Source organism: Myotis nattereri (genome assembly GCF_964212035.1).
Source record: "Myotis nattereri genome assembly, chromosome: 1".
NCBI classification, from domain to species: Eukaryota; Metazoa; Chordata; class Mammalia; order Chiroptera; family Vespertilionidae; genus Myotis; species Myotis nattereri.
This window is the reverse complement of record NC_138075.1, coordinates 68,260,912-68,277,323: the sequence shown is the minus strand read 5'-3', so window position 1 is coordinate 68,277,323 and position 16,412 is coordinate 68,260,912. Positions and strand designations below refer to the sequence as shown.

The 16,412-nt window shown below is 49.3% G+C and overlaps 1 pseudogene across 1 annotated transcript in view; it reads right to left on the bottom strand.

Moving 5' to 3' along the window:
• Positions 1-16,104, bottom strand: part of LOC308520341 (glutamine synthetase-like) — a 35,912-nt pseudogene extending 19,808 nt beyond the window's left edge. The window contains exon 1 of the transcript in view: positions 16,008-16,104. The product of the transcript in view is annotated as a glutamine synthetase-like (transcript). The remainder of the gene's footprint in view (positions 1-16,007) is intronic.
• Between the last annotated feature and the right edge of the window lie 308 nt (positions 16,105-16,412).

The following is a 16,412-nucleotide window of genomic DNA, read 5'->3' as shown; positions in this document are numbered from 1 at the left end:
TCCCCATTGCCTCAAGGGGTCCAACCCCAGGACGGCATGTAACATCACGGACCTGGGTGGGATCTGCCCAGGGAAAGACTGTAAATAGGAAGCAAGTCCCCACACCATACGAACATTTAGCGACGGAGCACAGGAGGAGCCAGGGAAGGAGTCCTGGAGTCCAGATGGAGACGGTATTTCGAGGAGGAGCGATTTCTCTATTGTGCAAATGCTACTGAGAAGCTGAATGGGATGAGAGGAAACTGACTTTTGGATGTGCCAACAGGAGGTCATTGATGACTTGGACAAGTGCAGCTTCAATGGGGTGACAGAGACAAAAGCTTGGCTAGAGTGGCTGAGGGAACGGGGGTGAGCACGTGGGAGGAAGGAAACAGGGCAGCAGCTGAAGAGGCTATAGAGTCAAGGGAGAGTTTGTTTTAAAGATGAGAGAGATTACAGCATGTTTATATGCTGAAGGAGATGATCTGATAGAGAGGGGCAGTTGGATAGTGTGGGGAAGAGAAGGATGATTTTGGTCAGTCCTCGAGTAAGTGAAGGGATTGGGATCTGGTGTGCAAGTGGAGGTGGGGCTGGCTGGCCGGGATCCCGAGAGGAGGCCATGGGTTGTAGGAAAGAAGGGCAGAGAGTAGGACACAGATGTCGGCACCAGGGGAGACCTGATGGTGAGAAGACAGGCACTTTGCATATGATTGCATCTATGTCCTCACAGAAATGAGATGCAAGGTCCTTGCTAACAGCGGGGAACGAAGAGGAGGTGCTGAGAGTTGGAGAAGAGAGAGAAGATGTGAAACAGTCATCTGGAAAGTGGGGCAGTGAATTTAGTAGAGAAACACAGTGGGATCACTGGGCAAGTTGAGTGCCCACTTGAGGTTTGTGGTCAGAAATGTAAAGTGCGGCTAGTCAGCATGGTTGTGAGTTTCCCGGTGATGTTCAGCTACTCGGTGCAGGTGCAGAGAAGGTAGGGCGTAGGGACTAAGCAGGGCCGAGGTGTCAGAAGAGTCCAACCAAAGGGAAAGGGCCTAGGGAGTGGAGGGCTTGTGCAAAAGAGTGGTAATTGTCCCAGACCGCAGAATCAAGAGGGAGAGGGAGGCTGATGAGGAGATGAGGGGACTGATGGACAGTGGAAGGGGTGAGCTCAGTGGCATGGAGGTCCCAGAGGAGACAGACTAGAGTGAAGGTAACAGAGTGAATGATCTAAACACAGGAAGTGGTGGTCAGAGAGTGGAGGCTTTAGAAGAGCTAAGTTATAGGTTATGGCCATGGGAGTGGGCGTGAGGTGGGAAGAAGACGACTGTGGAGAGAGGAGGTCAAAGACCGTGCGTGGGAGGTGTTGGGAGGGTCATCGCCATAGCTGACCGTCCCTGCCCACTGCCTCTGAAATAGCTCTTTGATCCCCTGCCACACTACTCCTTCACCTGCCTGTTTTCTCTTTTGCAGCATCTCTACCTGACATTGCGTTATGCAGTGCTTATTTATTTGTTAATCAGTCTTATCCCCATAAGAATGTAAGCACCTTGAGGGCTGGGACATTTTCTCTTTGATTTACTCGCGTACCCTCAATTCTAAGAATAGTCCTGGCATTCAGTAAGTGCTCAAAAATACCTGTTGAACGAAAGACTGAATGTTAAGGTCTTAAAAAATAATGAAGAAGTGGTGGAAAAGAGGAAGATCATGAGTCGGGAACTAGACTATTCTGTGAATGAGTGGGACTGGCCTCAAGTATGGTACGTCTAGGAGGGACTGTGGCTGCTTTGGTCTGATGGCATGGCCTTCAAATGATATGGAGTTTTAGTGTGCGGAAGGAGAACATCCTGGAAATAGCCATTAGGAACAAGGAGGATAACTCCCCACCTCCAGACACATTGGTATGAGGGATGTAGGAGAAAGAAGTGGCCACTATAGGAGGTGGCTGCAAGAAAGTTATGTTTGGGGGATCAGAGAGGTTTTATTTAGAGCAGGAAGGTGAAGGAATGCTCAAAGAGAAGTGTGTGTGTGCGTGTGTGCGTGTGTGTGTGTGTGTGTGTGTGTGTGTGTGTGTGTGAGAAGATTTCAGAGAGGAAGGGAGAGGGAGAGAGACAGAAACATCAATGAGAGAGAATCATTGATTAGCCACCCTCTGCACTCCCCCCCTAGGGGCCGAGTCCAAAACCTGGGCATGTGCCCTGACAGGGAATCAAACTGTGAGCTCTTGGTTCATAGGTTGATGCTCAACCCTTGAGCCATACCAGCTGGGCATACGGGGAGATTTTACTGATGATAAACCATGAGTTCCAGAAAGCAAAGTGAGAGGATTTGGGGATTGGGTCAGATTAGGGCATTTCATAGCTATATGGGAGTGAAAGTCATGGGGATGAGGATGGCTAAAATTCTCAGGCATCTGGTGGTGACTGGGGACATGAGGCCTCAGGGTGTGATGGGGTTATCCTGATGGTCTATCAAGGCAAGGTGGGTGACAGGTCTCATCCCAGCCCCCTCCTCCAGTCCGGGCCATTGGGTGGTGTGTGGCAGTGAGGCAGCAACATTCCCAGACAACAGTTGTGCAGAGTGGGAGGCGAGGGCAGCGTCCGGTACCAGAAGGAAAACTGAGTGGGCACTAAAGAGGCTAGATGATTGTCCCACCCTTTCCTACAAACAGTTATGTCACTTTGAGCAAAACGGGCATCATTTTCTCAGCTATAAAATGGAGAGGAGAGGGGGTCCCTTCCGGCTCTGTAAACCCTGACCTCTCCCCTTTTGTCCATGACCTCCTTTCTCCTCAGCCTCCCCACCACTTAGCCAAGGCCTTAGCCCTCCTGTGGCCCTTGTATATCAACCACGCTCCTGCTGCCAGGGTAGCTGGGAGGCAGAACCTCGGGCACGAGTAAGAAGAGGAACCGTCCCGCAGGCAGTGGGGAAGACGAGCAGGGACCAGTGACAAAGAAACAGACTGACATGCAGAGGCTCCCAGGCCCTCTGGAAGGGAACAAAGGCAGCAGGCACGGCTAGGGACAGGCTGTTCACTACCCAACAGCTCCATGGGCCTGGGGCCGGCCAGGGAACCAGCCAGGGAACCAATCAGAACAAGGCTTTGGCCAGGGGCTTGAAGTGCTGGTCTAGGATGTGGCTTTCACCAACAGCAAATGTGTGATCCTTCCCGGCCTGCGGGGCAGGGATCGTCATAAGGACCTTGTTTCCTCCCTTGTTGAAAGGTAAGCTCACTGAGTGCTCATCATGTGTCTGGCACTAAGTCATCCGCACAGAGACCCTCTAAATTAGCTTCTACTATGATCCTCCTGGTTCATAGGTCAACCCTTAACCACTGAGCCATGCCGGCTGGGGTGATATTCCAGCTTCTTTAGAGAATCTCTGGAGACCTTTAAGTCATTGTCAGCTGGTGTTAGCCTCACCATTTCTCACATTGGATAATTGAGTCATGAAGGGCAGACTCTTTCAATGAATCCTTTCCTGGTGTCTTTTCTGTGCAACATGAAGCAGGAGGTGGGGCCAAGGTATTTCAGGCACAGCTACTGCTCAGGTTAGGAGCAGGGATGTGCAGATTCCTAGAGCTTCCCATTGCCTGACGAATGTGCCCTGTGGATGGTGAAGCTACCACGTTGGCCATGTGGTTGGGGATTTAAAACCACTCACATGGAAAGGCTCCGTTTTCATCTTGTGCTTGCACCATCACACTCGGCTGCGCATACCCACCCATAACAAATATAATTTGTGCTCATTGAATGTTAATTAGCCTCCTAAAGGGCTCACAAAAGGCTCTGGGGAGAAAGAAGGTGATGTTTCACCGGGGCCTTGAAGAGAAGTGAGTTGGTGCAGAGAAGGGGGAGATGAGCAAGGCCACGTGCCACATTGGGGGGGGGGGGGGGGACTATAGTGTGAGAAGAGATTGGACAGAATTCAGAGTTCCCGAGTCTTACAATTCCAGGGACCTGGTTACGACATGGTGATCAACACATCCTGTTCGAGAAATGTTGACCTCTCATAGGCCCGGAACCACATTCTGTTCCCCAAGCCTTATCCCTGGCATGGAGCTGCACCCACCCAGAGGGAAAACCTTTTACAAATTGCCACCAACGCACTGGATAGGCTGACAAGGGACCTATTTGGTGACCTGGCACATTCTATTCATCATGGTGACCACACTCGGTGCTTCAGAGCTAGCTGTTCTCAATGATGGAAAAGCTCTCTATCTCCGCTGTCCAATATGGTAGCATTAGCCACCTGTGGCCACCTGTGGCTACTGAGAATTTGAAATGGAGGTAGTGAGCCTGGAGGATGAATTTTACATTTTATTTCATTTTAGTGAAACAGCCACGTGTGGCAGGTGGGCAGGGCCGGTGCACATTCCTGCCTGGTCATGGGCCGTCAGCTCTAGGAGAGACTAACTCTGCCTGGTTTTGCTTACAGGTTTCTCCCCAGGACCTGCACAGGGTCTGCACATGATTGGCATCCCATTAATTAAAAGTTGCCAGATAAACAAATGAACGAATTCTGTGTTTCTTTCATGAAACTCTATAATCACTTTAAGAGCAGAGACTGTGTCTTTTTGTGTGTGGAGGGGGAAAAATCACATAACATAAAATTTTTCCGTCTAAATCATTATTAAGTACACAGTTCAGTAGTGTTAACTTATATTCACACTGTTGTGCAATAAGAATTTATTATTTTGTATTCTCAGAACCCAGCACAGTGCCTGGTACATAATCTTAATAAATGTTGACTGACAGATTGGGGAGCTCCAGGCTTTTAAAGGTTCCCGTGCCACTTTCTACCCCTCGTCCACACATGCCCTTGCACTCTGAGAACAACTTTGAGTAAAACTCCAGAGCACAGGGCAGTAAAGAAGATTCACAATACAATCCACTGGGAGCAGGGAATAAAATATACTTTATGTTTTAAAATCTAAAATAAAGTTGAATCCACTTAACATATGGTTGACATTAGTAGTACATGCATATCCTATATAATAAAGAGGTAATATGCAAATTAACCCTGATGCCCTCACAAGATGGCTGCCTACGACCAGGCCGGCAGGGGGGTTAGTGAGGGACGACCAAATGACTGAATAAGCAGGCTGCATGGGGCAACCAGGCCGGCGGGGGGGAAGGAGGGGCAGTTGGGGATGACCAGGCCAGCAGGGAGGGGCAGTTAGGAGCAACCATGCAGGCAGGGAGGGGGCAGTTGGGGGCAACCTGGCCAGCAGCAGGGGTAGTTAGGGGCAACAAGGCCAGCGGGGGGGGGGGGGGGAGGGGCAGTTAGGGGCGACCAGGCCAGCACACAGAGGCAGTGAGGGGCAATCAGGCTGGCAGGGGCAGGGGCAGTTAGCGGCGACCAGGCAGGCAGGCAGGGGAGCGATTAGGAGCCAGCAGTCCAGGATTGTGAGAGGGATCCTGGATTGGAGAGGGTGCAGGCTGGACTGAGGGAGCCCCCCCCTCCCCACTGTGCATGAATTTTGTGCACCGGGCCTCTAGTAAGTTATAAATGTACAAATATCTGGGGGTGCTGCCTCTCAATTTTTTGCTGATTGGTTGGATGCCACAGGCAACTGTGTATTTAAGTCATATATATTTTTGAGCTCACTCCTAGCAGAGGAGTAAAAATTTAAGTTCTGGCTCTCTAGTAATTTTCAGTCTTAAGTCACAAAATTGGGGTCTTGTACCCCAGGAATGCTCAATAGGTATTGTAAATCAAGAGAGCTTGAAGAAAATCCATTTTCTGATCCTCAATTTTTTATGCTCTTTCGTTAAAGTGACCTTTCCAAAAAGGCACGTCTGACAAGGCATCCCCTTCCACACCTGATGGAATGGAGGGTTTTACAAGAGAAAGTGGCACCTCTGTTCTGACTCCCACTGTGGACAAGAACTCTGAGTGACTCTAAACAAGTCTTTTTACAACTTAGGTGGTTTCCAATTCTTAGATTTTGTTTGTTTTTGTTTGTTTTTTTAAATTATGCTTCTGAAATCTTTTTTTTTTAAATATATTTTATTGATTTTTTACAGAGAGGAAGGAGAGGGATAGAGAGTTAGAAACATCGATGAGAGAGAAACTTCGATCAGCTGCCTCCTGCACACCCCCCACCAGGGATGTGCCTGCAATCAAGGTACATGCCCTTGACCGGAATCGAACCCGGGACCCTTGAGTCTGCAGGCCGACGCTCTATCCACTGAGCCAAACCGGTCAGGGCCAATTCTTTGTTTTCAACAAAATTGAAGGAGACGCATCCAGCCAGTGTGGCTCAGTGATTGAGTGTTGGCCCATGAACCAGGAAGTTGAAGTTCAATTCCTGGTCAGGGCACATACCCAGGTTGTGGGCTTGATCCCCAGTAGAGGTTATGCAGGAGGCAGCCGATCAATGATTCTCTCTCGCCATTAATGTTTCTATCCCTCTTTCCATCTCCCTTCCTCTCTCTGAAATCAATAAAAACATATAAAAAAGATTGAAGGAAACACTAATAAAATTGTCAGTGGATCATTAAAAACAATTTGGTAATATTGATACCATTGTAATTAGTTATTAATAATAGGAAAGAAGCAAGGGGAAGGCCACAGACATTATAGGCATGTCATTTGGGCAGCTTCATCAGGAAGCTGCAACTTTGTACTCCCCAGGTAACTGAACCAACAGCCTATTCCCTGCAAAACACTGGGGGGAAGAATCCAACAAAGGAAAGGTAGACACATGCCCAGCAAAGTTGGCGGGGCATAGGGAAGGTTCTTGCCTGTCAATCAAACCTGGGGACAGAGATGAATGCCCAGAATTGGCGTGGCCACTGCAAGCCGTTGGGAATACATAATCTCCTAAACAAAGGAGTTCTCTCTCTTGTTACTCTTGGCATACTTGGCTTGTGATTCTTGGTTCTCTTACATTTGTCTTTAGCCACATGGACCCCACGTGCAATGGACTGATGGATGCAGCGGGGAAACACAAGCTAAGCTAGCCTAATGCTGGACTGGACCCGGCTCCAACATGGAAAGGAAACTCTGGACACTGACTCTGGTTTTAACGCTACTGAAGCCCCAGCTACACTTCCTCTATGATGACTAAACTAAGGGAAATGGGACTTTGGAAACCCAGGAGTGTAATTCCACAGAAATAAAGCTTTCTACTGATGGGAAAATAAGACATTTGGGGGGGGGGGGGCTAGCAATCTGAGTTTGTGCCAGTAACCTAATGTACATTCTTGATAGCCTATAATTAAGTCACTGTCCCTTTCCCAGAATCTGGTCTTGCAATACCTGAGGCCATAAACTGAACAACACAACCCCTGGAGGGGGTTATCAATGCTGATGCCAGGCCAGGCCCATTGGTGTGGTTTCACTGCCCCCATTCCAGCACATGGGGCTTTTTGCAAAGCCTGCAAAAGGTCCGGAAGTCCCATTACATATTTGGGGGACAAAGACACCAAAGGGATATAAAGAAGAGCTTCCACCATATTGGTTTGCTCAGATTTTGAGAGGCAACTCCTCTGAGACCGCAGGCGTAATAAAGCTGTGTAACTCCATTTCTCTAAGTGTCGCTGGGGTTTCTTCGGTCTTCCACAACACTACTATATGTCATCCTCCCTTGTGAGTCTCAGAAAATTCCTTTTCTCAGATATGGCAAGAATCCCACCCCTACTAGCAACTGGGGGAGACAAGGCCCTCTCTTCTCTGTTAACAATATTAGGCATGTAATTTGGAAGAAGTTCAAAGAATTGAATGACATTTCTATTACAAAGCTCATTGGTTTCCATTTAATTTTCTATCATCTATCTAAACAATGTTTCTGAATGTTTAAATCTATAAAAATAAGACATGGCAATAAAATAGATGCTAAGCCTTTAGTCTAGCAATAAGTAATAGTCATCCATATATGCTTCGGCTAATTGGGAAAAAAACCTGTCCCTATCACCTCATTAAAAGATGTATTTCCAATAAAATTTTACTTTTTTTGTTAATAGTTGTTTATCAAATTTTACAGTTATTTATATTGTTCTGATCAACCAAGCATTAATCACTATAACACAACTAAAATCATAAAAAAAATGTTAACAGAGTTTTATGAACAAAGAGTTTTAACTAAAAATTGTATTGATGTGTTACTCAATAAAAGACTTTTCAGTCATAAACTGTATTACAGTCGGATAAACTCTATGATGAGGTGGGATGAAAATACAAGCTCCTGGGAGGAAAGGACCAATGTAAACTTCCAGCTGCTAAAGAATCAGTGTGTTTCTCAACTTTTTAAAATGGATAATGAAGGATGTCAAATTGCTATGATGTTTATAGTCCCCTGGACATTAACATTATTTTTATTTTAAAATATCAATATTCCTTTTTCTTGGAGTTTTCGTAATGACTGTAATATATAATCAAATAAAGGCAGATAGAAGTGAAAAAAAATCCATTTTCATCGAGTGCTAGAAAGGAGAGTCTTTGGAACTATTTAAGCTTCTGATGAAAAATTTTAAATGCCAATTTAAAAAAAAATACAGGAGGGGATGTAATGCAGAAAAAATGTTTAGAGGCTTTGAAGGCCACTGTCTGGGAGGTCGTGACCCGCCCGCGCCGACAGCGCCTGCTCCCCCCACCCCACCCCGCACCCCCCCCCCCCCCCCACGGCCCGGGTTGGCCTCTGGAAGCGCATCTGTCCCGCTCTGCCTTAGGGAACCTCTGATGTGGCAGAAACACAACAAAAGTAAATGACACGAGCCCCTCCCCAGCGCGCCCAGCCCTGGGCTCTGCCCGCCGCCGTCCAGCCTCCCGGGCCTGGGCTCGGCCGGCCCTCGGCCTCACCCACCAGCGGCCGGTGCCCCCACTCCCGCCCCCGCCCCCCGCCGCCTGCACCCCTCCGCACCCCGCACCCCTCCCCGCCGCCGCGTCCCCTGACCCGCCCGCCCCGCCGCCTCCCGCCCCGGCCGCCCAGCCCGGGAGTAAATAAACCAGCGGGCAGGGACCCAGACAATGGCCTTGGCGAGGAGTTAATGGGCTGGGCCTCTCGCGTTAGCCGAGTGTGACCGGGGCTGGCAGGGGGCCTGGCCCGGCGCCAGCATCGATTACGACCAGACGGAGCCAGGGCAGACTTGGCACGGCGGGCCCGCAGCTGGCAGAGCCAGTCACCCGGCCACGAGGGCGTGCGCCGGCCCCGGGCGCCCGCGGCCCCGCTGGCCCCGCTCCCGCCGGCTGGGCGGCCGCCCCGGCCCGTGGGGCAGGGCCCCTGGCGAGCCCCGGACTCGCGGCCCGACCTTTGGTCCTCCCCAGGGGGCTGCCCCAGATCCGGCCTCTTCCTGTCCTCGGCCGCGGGGGAGGCTGCTCGGGGCCCCACGGGCGGGAGGGGCGGCGGGGGAGGGGCCGTGGCGAGGAGAGAGCCTGCGGGGGTCGCTAGGCTGGCGGGAAGAGCAGGTAAAGCGGCCCGAATTCGTCTCCAGACGGGGCCCGTGAGGTCTTTCTTTTCCTGCCCCAAAGCCCTGCGGGGCCCCGTGGCTGAGCTCCGCCGCAGCACCCCGCCCTGGAGAGCCAGTGCCCGGGCGCAGGGGAGCCAACCCGAAGGGCTCTTCTCAGCTTCTGTGGGGGCAACAGAAGGCCAGTGCTTCCCTCCCGCCTTCCAGATCCTCTGGCTGGGCTAAGCATCAACCCACTGAGACCGACTCACAGGAGAAAATCAAATTGTAATACACGTGCATGGGGATTCCAATAAGCATGAAAATTCCAAAGACAGGGAGGCAATACTGGGTTTATTGTGACATTTTTGGACAAAGGAGAAAAGGGTTAGAGGCCAGGGTATTCGATTTCAAAAGTGGGAACGGGCGGTTTACAGGTAGTTGATTAAGGACACGGCAGGGAAACGCTTGCTGGGCTACTCGACAGTGGGACACAGAGGGCATCCGGGCTGGGAGCAATGCTGGGGTGAAGATTCCTACGGTGGTCAAGCCCCGACTCCCTCCCGAAAGCAGGTTTCTGGTCTGAATCTCTTGGGCAGGAAAAGGGGGAGGGTCAAAGGTTCTTTCTGAGTCTTGTTTCTTAGTAAACAGCTTAACATCAGTATCCCAAAAGGCAGCTTCAAGGTGACAAAATTTTGGTTCCCTTCACTTCTCTGCTTAAAGGTGTTCATGCTGCAGTTTACAAGCCAGGCTTGCCTGGGTGGAAAGGAAATGCTTTGCTTTTTAAAGTTCGCTTCCAGTTCCACGACTCGCCTCGGACACCTCCCTGGGCAACAGAGTAAGTATAATAGGACTCTTCACCACCCCCGGGTCTGTCTCCGGCTCCTCGCCCTGTGCTGAGGAGACCCGTGCTCTCTGTCTTGCTGAGCCGAGGTTGTGCAGGTTTGGCCTGACATCAGGGACACCAGTCATTCCACTGGGAAGAGTCTCCAAATTTGAGGGGATGGTCCCTGAGAGGCCTAGGGAACCCCACTGAGGAGAGAAAACACCTGGTCACATCGCAGAGTGACAGTCCCTGCTCCCTGAGGCCGCAGGTGGAGAGCAGGGAGGTCAGGTCCTGCTAGAGCCGGATCATGCCACAGCTTCGGAGCTGCGGGTGGTGGTGTATCCCATCCCAGGAGGCAGGTATGGACCCCTCCACCCCAATGCCCAGGGCGGGAAGTTGAACCGAGGAGTGAGAGGCATTGGAAATGGACCACCCCCCGGCCCAGGTAGAGCAGTTAGATCTCATGCCACTTCCCGTTCTTCCTCCAGCTCTTAGTTCCCCTGCTTCCCTCCTCAAGCTCTAAGAGCGGATCGTATCCTTCCCCACGAACCCTGTTCTCAGGGGGCGTTTGGTGTGTGTAGTGACTGACTAGCTGAGGGTGAGTGGGACTTGGGGAGGGGGGAATGTGTGGCCCACTGAGTGACATCAGCTCTAGCAACACTGGGGAATGTGGCCTTCAAACGGAATGGACACAGTGACAAGAAGCAAAACTGGCCTGGACTAGGGATGAGAAATGCCCAGACATTTTGTACTAAAAGGAGGAATGGTGGGGGGATGACTTTTCTGAAAGAAGTATGGCTCTGGCTGGTGTGATTCAGTTGGTTGGAGGGTTGTCCCATGCACTGAAAGGTCACAGGTTCGATCCCCGGTCAGGGCACGTATCTAGGCTGAGCGTTCCAGCCTTTGTCGGGGTCACATACAGGAGGCACCTGATGTTTCTCTCTCACATGGATGTTTTTCTATCTCTCTCCCTTTCTTTCTCTCTAAAATCAATAAAAACATATTTTAAAAATCTAAAGAGAAATACAATTATTTTTTCCCCCTCCACACTTACTTTTTAGAGTCCTTTAAGGACCTACAAAAACCACTTAGGTCGTTTAGGAACATAAAACGTGCTATGCATAACTTGGCTCATAAAATTGTCACCTTTGTTATATGGTTTTGGAGATGTGAAGGCCTGTTATAAAGTTATAAACGCGTTGTTAATGGAGAGTCTTTATTTTTCCACAATATTTTTTAAAACCAAAAGACTCAAGGAGTTTGGATTTTTCACTCCTGGCCTTCACATCTACAGCCCGGACTCATCCTTTTGGCATCATTTACACAGGAGCTCAAAGTCCTCTCACACTGGACCCTCACACCCAGGGCCAGCTCTGACCTGGGCCATAGCCACGGCGGGCCCTGGGCTCAGTAAGGCCTGCACTTGGTTTACTACCCTGCTGTTGCCATCTTAAAATTCTTCAAAATTTTTTTAACAAGGGGCCCACATTTTCACTTGGCACTGAGTCCCACGAATTACATGGTGGATTCTACTTGCACCCTACCAGTCCCTCTGCCCGAGGCCAGCACTGACCTTCCTGGGCCCGGTCCCTCTGGGCCATTGCTGGTCCTCACCAACAGTGTCCCTGGGATCCCAGATGGCCTTGTCCTTCCTCAACTCTCCTTCTCCCCTGAAGGCCCTGCATTCCTCCTGATCCCTTCCTGTCCCGGCCAGCGCGTCAGCATCTCCTTCTCACATCCCCGCTTTGTCTGGCTCTGGTGACCACCTGGAACACAACCGCACTGCAGAGCCCGTGTCCCGTGAGAAGTGGCTTTGGGCAGCTGGTGTCCCCTCCAGAAGCCGCACTTCACCCGGGGCGGGGAACCTTCAAAGGAGCCAGGCCTTCCTGGCTGCGCCCTCTGCATCCTGATCCAGTCGGAAGGTGTTTTTGCCATTTTCCTATCAGCTCGGTGGGAAAAGTTCAAAGAGACTCTGTCTTCCTCCCTGGTTTCCTTTCCAGACGCAGCAGCTTTCTCTCGGCTGCTCCCCGCCCCCCCCTCTCTCCAGGAAATCGGTGTCTTCCTCCCTCCCCCATTAAAAATGGTCCATTTATGAGAGTTATCCTGAAAGCAGGTGTGTGTATGTTTGGGGGACAAGGGGTCCTTTGAAGCACAAGGCAGGTCAGAAGTCAGCAACTCCCTGACTTTGGGGTCTCTTTGCCAACGCCCCGCTGTGGAGTTAGACGCTCAGAGGATTGGAGAGGGAGAAGCGGGAGAGAGAGCCCCTGGGGCTAGAAGAACAGGAGCAGCTCTCATTAGAGCACTTGAGTCACCAATTCTGAAAGAAGGTGATGGACTCTTTATAATCGGCTTCTCCTGGTCACGCTGCCTCACGGCCTCTGACAAAGGGGAATTTGCCCCACCTGCTGCCTTCCTGCGGAGGAAGCTTAGTGGCTGAGGCCACTCACTGGGAAGAACCTTGAATCCCAGTGGTCTAAGAATGGGCCTCTGATTCCAGAATGTGTAGCAGTCATTCCCGCCCCAAACTGGGAGTTTTCTGATTCTCCCAAGGCATTAGGGTTGCTCAGCACTCTCCTCGGTCAATTCTAACTGCCCCAGAAAACTCGTCTCATGCTCAGAAGAGTGTGTAAACACAGCTGACATCACTCCTCCATCCCAGCTCTCCCTCTTTCCTCCTCTAAGGATTAAAACGAGTCAGCAGAGGTGTAGAGGTGCCTTGCCCGTTGTTCCCACGCCAGACTAACCACTCACTGCAGAGGAGCCTGCCAGGCCAAGGACAAGCCCTGGGCCCCAAGCCTTCCCTTCCAGGCCAGCACTGGGACCCCCAGCCTGGGGACCAGACAAAGTAGGGAGGACTGGGACCAGGCCAGGAGACAAGGCGGACAGTAGACCAAAAGGCAGCAAGAACATGCCCTGAAAATGTAAATCCCAAAAGGATAGAGGGGGCTGGTTTCCAGAAAGGCCCCTTGTGGAGCAGACTCAACTGGCAGAGGAATATCTGTTCACGCTCTGCGGAAAGGGAGACGTGAGGGCCATCGGCAAAAATTCTAACTTCCCAAAAGGAAAGAGGAGTAAGGGTGGAAATTACCCCCTTCAGCAAGACTGCCAAGAAATGGGGTAAAAGAGGAAGAAAAAGGAGGTACACAGAGCCTGAAAATCACACCACTGGAATCAAAGGGATCCACTGAGTCTAGCAGTAAGAGAAGGAAGTTTTAGCTGTTAGTCAATCTTGTGACCAGCAGTGCCTGGGCTTTCCTAGCCGCATTAATGCACAGGGGCTTGGAATACCCTCTGTGGCCAGAAATGGTATCTGTGCACCATTATGCACCCTTCCATGGAGTGCAGGTGATGCTGGGAAGTGTCCACCCAGCCAGGGACTATATTCCCCAGTTCCTCTTGCAGTAAGTGTGGTGCCACGTGACTAGTGCTCACAAACAGAAAATGAATGGAGATGGTGTGTGTCATTTCCAAACTGATGTGGCTAAGAAGCAGATGTGCCTTTTCCACCCCCTCTTTCCCCATCTGTAGTGGCTTTTGAAGGTACTTGTGAAGTTGACCAAGTGACAAGCTGGAAGGAGCCTGGATCCTTGACTCACCACATCAAAGGCCACCCACCAAACACCCTCAGTAGACAACAGTGTGAGTGAGAAATCAACTTGTTTTGTGTTAAGCCTTTAAGATGTTTGGGGTGTATGTAATAGAGCAGCTAGTGTTCCTTACATCCCTGACCCAGAAATTGCACTTCTAGGAATGTTTCCTAAAGAAATAACCAGAGAAACAAAGATTTATAGAGCCTAAGAACAAGGAGCAAAACCTTAAATGGTTATAATCACAGTGAACACTGCACAGAGCTCGGAAATAGGGGAATGGGACGTGGCCAGCAGAGGAGAGAAAATAGATTGGGCAATTGCACAGTACTACAAATACTAATAGTTGTGGGAAATAAGGAAGAACAGCAGTTGAGAAGAAAATAAGAAAAAACTGATCAACAATCCCTGTGCTTAACAAGTGTGTAAACTGAACCATCTGTACAAACATTTTGGAAGAGGTTGGTGAATAGATCCTTGCAGGGAAATACTTTGTTAATTGCAATCAGGAGTCATCAGCATTTCCCTCCTTCCCCTAAGAAATCCTTTGACATCTGATTAAATTGTCAAGGTCTCTTTTACCTATTTTTAAATTTTTAATTCTTTTTTTAAAAATATTTTTTTTAAATATATTTTATTGATTTTTTGCAGAGAGGAAGGGAGAGAGAGATAGTTAGAAACATCGATGAGAGAGAAACATCGACCAGCTGCCTCCTGCACATCTCCTACTGGGGATGTGCCCGCAACCCAGGTACATGCCCTTGACCGGAATCGAACCTGGGACCTTTCAGTCCGCAAGCCAACGCTCTATCCAATGAGCCAAACTGGTTTCGGCTAAAAATATTTTTTATTGATTATAGAGGGAGAGAGAGAGAGAGAGAGAGAGAGAGAGAGAGAGAGAGGAAGTGGGAGAAAGAGAAACATTGATTGGCTGCCTCCTGCACAACCCCTACTAGGGATCCAGCCTACAACCCCGGGCATGTGCCCTGACTGAGAATAGAACCTACAACCTCTTGGTGCATGGGATGATGCTCAACCAATTGAGCCACACCTGCCAGGGCACTTTTACCTATTATATCTGGATTTCTCTAGCTCAAAACCCTTTACATTTGTGTTTTCATAAATCCAAAGCTCTTTGTTCTCTTTTGTCAGTGATGCTCCTCACCATCTTCTCTGGCCCCAGGCAGTGATGGTAGTATTGGTAAAGTAAGTACTAGTACTAATGTTTAAAATATTCTGTATTTATATATTGCTTATACTTTCAAATACATTTTCACTATTTTACAGGATTGTAATTATTACTTCAAATGTCATTTTTCAGACTGGCAACTCCCACATGCACCAGAAATAACCTTCAAAGTTTTATTATTTCGTATTTCTGAAATAGTGATCTCAAATATGGGCAGAAAATGAAAAAAAAAAAAGTTCCCCTTTCGTTACTATTAGTCAGGATAGACCAGGGTATGCTGCAGTAATAAAGTAACTCTGAAATTCCAGTGGACACAAGAGAGGTTTTTTTCTCTCTTAGGCTATGTGTGCATCCCAGGTTGGCTCCACACAGTCCTCAGGGACCCCAGGGTGACAGAAGTTACACCATATTGTAGCTGCGCTATCTGGAACAAGAGGCCCCCTCAATCACAGAACAAGGGATGAGAGAGTAAAGAACGGTACATGGGTATTTTCTGCCCCAGCCTGGAAGTGACACACACCATTTCTGCTTATGTTTTATTGCTCACAACTTGTCACATGGCCCACCTAACATGAAGGACTAAATACAATGTTTAGCGAGCACCACTGTCTCTGCCATAATTACTACATCTTCTCTCATCCTGTCTACCATTTCCTCTCTGGAACTGCCTGTTTTCTACTTATGTTAGCATATGTACAGTAATCTAACCTTCTGACATTGTACTAGGACAGGGGTGGCAAGTACGCCCTAGCATTTCCTCTTCCCATGCCCAGCAGACATTGCTCTTTGATCACAAGGACTTTCTTCCGTTAAGCCAGGAGGCAGCATCGGAACTCCCCGACACAGGTGGCCGCCAGTTTCTCCGTGTCATCACTAGAGAGGAAACTTATTTGCCATTCCTTGCCTAAGGATTTCACTGACACCTCGGACATGGAACTGGCTTGCTTGGCTCCACTTCTTTCTCTGGGGGTGAACATGAAACCGGCAGGCAATTGGTCATTTCTGTTATCTGTCCTGTTTACAAACACCTAATCTGGGGCCTCCACTGTTACCAGCATGCTTGGACTCTGGTGTTTTCCCTTCAACTTCTACCACTTTGATCAGGATAAGAACAATGAAAGGAAACTTGACTTCCTTCACAGCTAGCATGGGCTAACACAAGAAAAGGAATCTTTAGGGGAAAAACAGAAACACAAATCCTTCCGACCCAGACTTGTGGAATGGAACAGTCCAGACCTCCTCTCCAGAAGCCCCTATAGTTTTACAGGTCAGTCCCCTAAAGCCAAGAGGGAATCTTTTGTTCCTACCCGCAGTGATGTGTAGCAAAGAGAATATCCTTCATAAAAAGTAATCATACATTAAAAAGGAAAGAAAATATCCCTTTTCTTAAGAGTTAAACAAAGTAGGATCTTAATAATAAGAAAATCCAGAATGTTCTTTCCTCTCAGCCCTTAACA